At 43.2% G+C, this 6,985-nt stretch overlaps 1 long non-coding RNA gene across 1 annotated transcript; it reads left to right on the top strand.

Annotated features, from left to right (window-relative positions):
- Positions 1 to 752: 752 nt before the first annotated feature.
- LOC138361693 (uncharacterized) lies at positions 753 to 5,901 on the top strand. Its single transcript, XR_011227113.1, has 3 exons — positions 753 to 1,317; positions 4,362 to 4,564; positions 5,069 to 5,901. It is a non-coding gene; the product is annotated as an uncharacterized lncRNA (long non-coding RNA).
- Positions 5,902 to 6,985: the final 1,084 nt, after the last annotated feature.

The raw sequence follows: 6,985 nt of genomic DNA, 5'->3' as shown, positions 1-6,985 counted from the left end.
GGCTCGCAGAGGTCAATATTAAAGTCCCCTGCGATAATTAGGTGGTTTTTGTTCAGTCTGTTATCAAGTATTAGATTTCTAAGGTTTGAGTTGAATACAGACACATCAGTGTTGGGAATTCTATAGACTGCACCCACAGACAGGACAGACTCGGCACCCTTGACTCTGAAGCTGGCGAAGATATACTCCCCATAGCAGTCTCTAGTTCTAATTTCTTTTAAGCATGTTAGTTCTTGGTGGTAGTAAAGAGCAGTGCCACCACCTCTCTGAAGTTGACGACAGTTGTGAATTGCTGAGTAGTTAGGCATGTTAAAGAGTTGAGTAGTATCCTCTTTCAACCATGTTTCAGTAAGTATAATAAAAGAGAATTTGTTGCCAATAGTTTCAATCAAGGCACTAACATCATCGAAGTGTTTACCTAGGGATCTAACGTTCAAATTGATTATAGAGATATTGTGATTATGAGTTAATACATTGTTTACATCATGTGCTGCAAAATATCTGCAATTTAGATCATTAAAGTGATTATTGTCATAGATAGTGGATAAGAGGTTAAGTTCTGGGTCTATACTTGACTGCATAAAAAAAGTTGATTGTAGAATCAGAAATAAGTAGAAATAAGCTATAAAATAGGGAAAAATATATACACAATACTGTACAAAACAAACACAAAAGGGGCTTACAGGGGTACAATGGAGTAAGGGAGTATGGCTAGGCTAGGCAACCTAGGCAATTAATGAGATTAAAGAAAAAAAGAACACTGTTTCCCAAAAACGGTGGGTTTTCTGAGTGGAAGAAAACGTATGTCTGGAAGCCGACTTTAACCGCCCCAAGCTGCGCGCGCATTGACCCGAGGTTATATAAACCGGGACGGAGACGGCGTGAGCCCCTTTCCCCAAGCCAGCAGCAGCTCTTACATAACGACTCACTGCTGCTCAGCGAGTCGTAAACACAGAAGTTTTGCCCGCACAACTGTTCTCCCAGCATGGACCCTACACCAGTTCCTCTCGACACCGACGAGGAGCGTCCCGTCAGGGGCGTCCTGCCCTTCTCAACATTTAAGGTAGTGTTTGTGTTTTGTTGGCGCGTCGGACCAGTGTTTGTCTCTGTGTTGGCGCGCGCGCTCTGATGCACGCCTGCTGGTTCAGCCTTGGTGACCAAATGCAGGTGCAGTGGTCCTAGAGGGGGTGGTGCCCCTCGGTGTTATGGGGCACTGGGTTTTCTCCAGTAGGTGGCTGTAATTTGGAGCACACTCGGGAGGAGGCCTGAACATCCCACCCCCACCCTCACCCAGTCGACGTGAGGCTTTACATTCAGGTTTGTTTTAACTTTTGCTTATTGCCTATAAGTTATTAGGTAAAGTCAGCTAGGTTAGGCTAGCTGCCGAGTAACAGGCCTCTGGCCCCTAGCTTTGTTTTCATGGACTTGTTTTCCCACAAGTTTCCTTAATTTACTACTGAAATTTATGCAGTGTTAAGCTGCATGTTTCTTTAGCTGGTTTGTTTTAACTTTTGGTTTTTGCCTATAAGTTAGTAGGTAAAGTTAGCTAGGTTAGGCTAGCTGCAGTGACCAGGCCTCTGGCCCCTAGCTTTGTTTTCATAGATTTGTTTTCCCACAAGTTTCCTTAATTTACTACTGAAATTTATGCAGTGTTAAGCTGCATGTTTCTTTAGCTGGTTTGTTTTAACTTTTGGTCATTGCCTATAAGTTAGTAGGTAAAGTTAGCTAGGTTAGGCTAGCTGCCGAGTCACAGGCCTCTGGCCACTAGCTTTGTTTCATGGACTTGTTTTTCCATAAGTTTCCTTAACTTATTAATGAATTTAACGCAGTGTCAAGCCCATGTTTCTTTTGCAGGTTGTACATTTAGGTTTATTTAACTTTTGCTTTTGCCTTTAAGTTATTAGGGAAAGTCAGCTAGGTTAGGCTAGCTGCAGTGTCACAGGCCTCTGGCCCCTAGCTTTGTTTTCATAGAATTGTTTTCCCATAAGTTTCCTTAATTTATTATTGAATTTTATGCAGTGTCAAGCTGCATGTTTCTTTAGCTGGTTTTACATTTGTTTGTTTAACTTTTGCTATTGCCTATAAGTTATTAGGTAAGTTAGCTAGGTTAGGCTAGCTGCAGTGTCACAGGCCTCTGGCCCCTAGCTTTGTTTTATGGATTTGTTTTTCCATAAGTTTCCTTAATTTACAGTATTAATGATTTTTATGCGGTGTCAAGCTGCGTGTTCCTTTGCTGGTTTTACATTTATGTTTGTTTAACCTCTGCTTTGCCTTTTATGTGATTATGTAAAGTCAACCAGGATGTGTTAGTTGTAGGCGTCTCCAGACGTCTCGTCGAGCCGGTTTAGCCCGCACGTTTGTCACAGACGTTGTCGTAAGTCCGGTGTAGCCCGGTACATTTGTTCCCAGTTTTTTCGTCCGGCTGGTATAGCCGGCACGTTCGTACCCAGACGTTTTCGTCTGGCCGGTGTAGCCCGGTACAGTTGTTCCCAGACGTTTCGTCCGGCTGGTATAGCCGGCACGTTCGTACCCAGACGTTTTCGTCTGGCCGGTGTAGCCCGGTACATTTGTTCCCAGATGTTTCGTCCAGCTGGTATAGCCAGCACGTTCGTACCCAGACGTTTTCGTCTGGCCGGTGTAGCCCGGTACATTTGTTCCCAGACGTTTCGTCCAGCTGGTATAGCTGGCACGTTCGTACCCAGACGTTTTCGTCTGGCCGGTGTAGCCCGGTACGTCAATTCCACCACGTTTCGTTCGAATGCTGTAGCACAATATTCCCGTGTTTTCCTTGGTCGCGTGTACCAGTTGTTGGTCTGCCTGGAGTGCCCGGTTACGCGGGCCCCTTCCTCATCCCAAGTTTTCAGCGTCCAGCATAACGCCTGGCCGTGCGGTCTGCCGCTTGAGCTACTTCAAATCAAATGTTTATTTAGGTAAGGTACATATATACAAGAGGGTTTACGAGTAATGGATTTAATTCTAATTATTGCGGTCAATTTTAATTAATTCTGTTCAATTTTATTACATTCCTTTATTTAGACTTTCAGCTTGATTAGTTTCATTACGCGACAAATTTATGAAATTTATAGCATTGCTTTCACCTCCTGCCTTAAAAAAAAAAAAAAAAAAAAAAAAAAAAAAAAATCTATTCGTAAAAGAATACGTATTTCCATGTCAATTTAGTAAACAGGAGCCCGCTCCTGTTTTGGTGATTTACGTTCCTCCATCATTAACCAAACGCTTACTAAAATAACTTGTTATATCCTTAGCCTCCCAGTCATGACGTGTATTAAGATTAAAGTCTTCCTCAATTTAGCATGGAGCAAGCCTCTGACTTTAGATTATTCCTGCACTTGTTTTATGAGCCATTTCCCTCAGCAATTTGTTACTGCAATTTATGCATTGCGTTTGCTCCATGTTTTATACAACTTTTCTGCCGCGATTAAACTTTCAGTTTATTCCTCAATTTAGGCGGAAGGTACTGCTGCTTCCCAGCCGACGTCCTTCCTGTGACGAGTTAAGCCGGCGATGTTTCAGTTTTATATTTATTTGGTCATATAGCTAGGCGGCCTCCCAGGCCGCTGGTTTATCCAGACGTGTTGTCTGCCCGGTGTAGCCCGGATGTCACTGCGGCCTCCCAGGCCGCTGGTTTACCCAGACGTGTTGTCTGCCCGGTGTAGCCCGGATGTCACTGCGGCCTCCCAGGCCGCTGGTTTACCCAGACGTGTTGTCTGCCCGGTGTAGCCCGGACGTCACAGCAGCCTCCTAGGCCGCTGGTCACGAAGTTCCAGCTGACGTGTCTTTTTTCACTCCTTTTCGTTATTGTATTTGGTTGTATTTACCTCGGCTCAGTGTTAATCCCGTTTCTCTAGAGAGTTATAGTCCAGCTTCATTTTGAGCATACTTTGTTTTGCAATTTATAATTATTTATAATTAATTATAGTTATAATTGGTTTATAATTTTATTATTTACACCATTTATTTAAGATTATTCATGTAATATAATTTATTACATTGTTAGGCTTTTACAACGACGTTGTCCCAGCCGGTGTTGCTCCTGCGGAGGATGGGCCAGCTGGTGGCTCGGCCGTAGCTGTTGCAGCGGGCGCCCTCACAGACTCGGCTAGTTTCAGCAGACGATGTTACAGCTGCTAACACCCCAGTTCCATCTTAGGCTTCCCGGCAGCCGATGCTTCAGTCAGGAACCTCCAGCTGAAGCGTTCCACCCGACGTTGTGCCCAGCAATTTATTTTTCTTCCATTCTGCGGCACTTGCCGTCATCGGTTATTTACGATATTACATTGTATTCTTACATTGTACGATTATTTACGACATTGTATTCTTAATATTATTCCTTATTACAGTTACTGGATGACGGTTCCCTGCCGTCGATTTCACTTTGCTCCTGTTCTAAAAGATGTAGCCGAAGTTCACGGTGCACTAGCTGCGGCTTGCAGACGCTCGTTGACAACACAAGACTACACTCGGCGGCCACTTAAGGCAGACTCCTTGGCTTCTATCCAGCCCTATCACCCGTCTGGAGGCAGAGATGGGATGGAGACCAAGGGTAATGTTCCCCGCTCACATTCTACATCCGCTTAGGACACAAGCATGTTATAGATTTGGCTTTAAGAATTGGTTCTTATTCCATTTTATGGTTTATGTATATATTGCTTTATTGTATATACCCGTCCTTGGTATATGTATTGTTATATTCAAGTTTATAGTGTTTCGTATTATCCCTGTTTATAGTTGCTTTGTGCTTCTTTGCTGTTCTCCTACTGGCTTTCTCCCACCTTTGCTCTTAGCAAAGGTACTTCCCCCTTCTGTTTGCTGGAAGATTCTTAGATTGTTAGCCCCCTTCATTGCTTCAGTATAATTGTTCGGAAAACTCTTTATTCATCCAGGATTGTTAATTAAGGAATCTCTTAATTCCTGTGCCGGGCTCCCTCCCCCCGTTTTACGTCTCCGTATTGATTCAGCTAGGGTTTTCCCTCTCGTCTGTGCCCTTGCCTGTCACGATAACACTGCGTGCCGCTTCCGCCCACCCTTACTGCCTTATATCTTTCAGCCTGGGGGAGGTGATCTACGCAACAAAAAATCGACGCACGCTCCGACTGGACCAGGTGTCGCTTACATGGTCAGGAATCGACACTCTTCGGACCCTACAAGCGCAGTGCAGGGCGCACGCATACCCTAGCCCAGCGGGCGCCCCCCGGCAAGTTCTACCCGGCCTGTGCCCAGTGAACAGGCAACACTTCCTCAGGGCGATTAATTCGCGCCGCCCTCGCAGAGATAGGCTCGCCTTCAGCCGACCACGCACTCTTACCTTTAGAATTGACAGGGCCACTCGGCTCTCTTGACGGGCTAGCCATCGGAGTTAACGGCGGGTCTAGCAACCAGCTGCAACACCCAGCTGACTACGTCCGGGACGTTGTTGCACTGCCATTCTGAGGCCTCCTTGCGACCAGCGGGCCTCGCCCTTCGGGGGGGGGTCCGGCCAGCTGGCCTGCGGTGGGGGTGCAGCGCCGGTCCCCAAGTGTCCCGCTGTCCGCAGCTAATCCTTTGCCCAGTCTACGAGCTAGTAAGAGTAAGGAACCCTTTCTCCTTAATCCTTCTCCCGCTGGCCCTCCCGGGATTGGGGGTGCTCCGCCGGAACCCCCAAAGTGATAAGCCTGCAGATAGCTAAGAAATATTCCCATGAATTGTAATTAGTCTAATTAATGCAACTTTCATTTACTACCTATGGATGTAGTTATTAATTGTAATTGATCTCTACTTTATCATTAAGGATTATTCATTATAATTATTCCTTAATACTTTATTGTTATGCACTAGTCAATAATTATTTATCATTCATCCAAATTAGCTATTGGATTCATTAAAATAATTGCTTATCATTATACTATTTATTATTATTTATTATATAATAATAATTTTATCTATTAATTTGTTATTTATTAATTTATATAATTAATTTATTATATATTAATTTTATATATTAATTTATTATTCATTATAAAATAAACAAGTCCCCAATCTGAGCACGTTTTCTTCCAACCTCAGAAAAACATGTAAACATGGACTATACAAAACACAAGATATAGAAATACAAAACAAAAAATATAAGCAAGACTAGGCAATACAAAAAAAACAAATTGAGCAAAAATGAAAAAAAAAAAAAAAAATGAGGTAGATTGCTTACGAGTACTCTCAGGTACACTGTAAGTAACAATTTGCAATTTGAGATGCAGGCAAAGCCAGGGGTACAATGGAGTAAGGGAGCATGGCGAGGCTAGGCAACCTAGGTAATAAATGAAATCAAAGAAAAGTTGAATAATAAACATAGGCAAATTTAAGCTAATGATTAATAACTATAGATAGTTCAGTAATGATTGTATAATTAAAAAGACCTGAAGAACTACTTAATAACTCAATTAAATAATTTCGGTAAATGACTAGGTAAGAGTAAGTTAAAAATTAAGTCAGAAAATGAACCAAGGACACTTAGGATACCTAGCCCCACTAGTTGACAGGGGGTTAATTAAGTTAATTCATTGGGAGTGATAAGGTGAGACAAACCACATTGGGAGAGGAAAGTGTTGAGGTTTTCTTCTCTAGTAATAGTAAACATTTTGCCCTCTGCGGTTTTTCTCACCTTTATCAGACCATCTCTAACGAAGCACTGATGAATCGCATCTGGGTTTTGTTGACGGATTTGACGCAGGCGGTAGAGGATTTGCTGTCTGTTCCTGGTCAAGCACTCGTTGATGTATAATCCCTTCCGTTGGGATGCAGCTGTCCGGACTAGATGGGATTTCGTGAACTGGTAAGACAGCTTCAGGCGAATTTTCCGTTGATTTAGACCTGATGGATTCTTTTTGCCTACTCTGTAGGCAGCAATAACGTCAGTTTTGTTTAGATTGAGCTGCAATTTGTTTTTTAAGAGATCCTGAGCTATTTCGACACAATTTTCACCTTCATGTTC

Source organism: Procambarus clarkii, unplaced genomic scaffold (genome assembly GCF_040958095.1).
Source record: "Procambarus clarkii isolate CNS0578487 unplaced genomic scaffold, FALCON_Pclarkii_2.0 HiC_scaffold_621, whole genome shotgun sequence".
Taxonomy (NCBI): domain Eukaryota; kingdom Metazoa; phylum Arthropoda; class Malacostraca; order Decapoda; family Cambaridae; genus Procambarus; species Procambarus clarkii.
The sequence above is the reverse complement of the archived record's forward strand: the minus strand, read 5'-3'. Positions and strand labels throughout refer to the sequence as shown.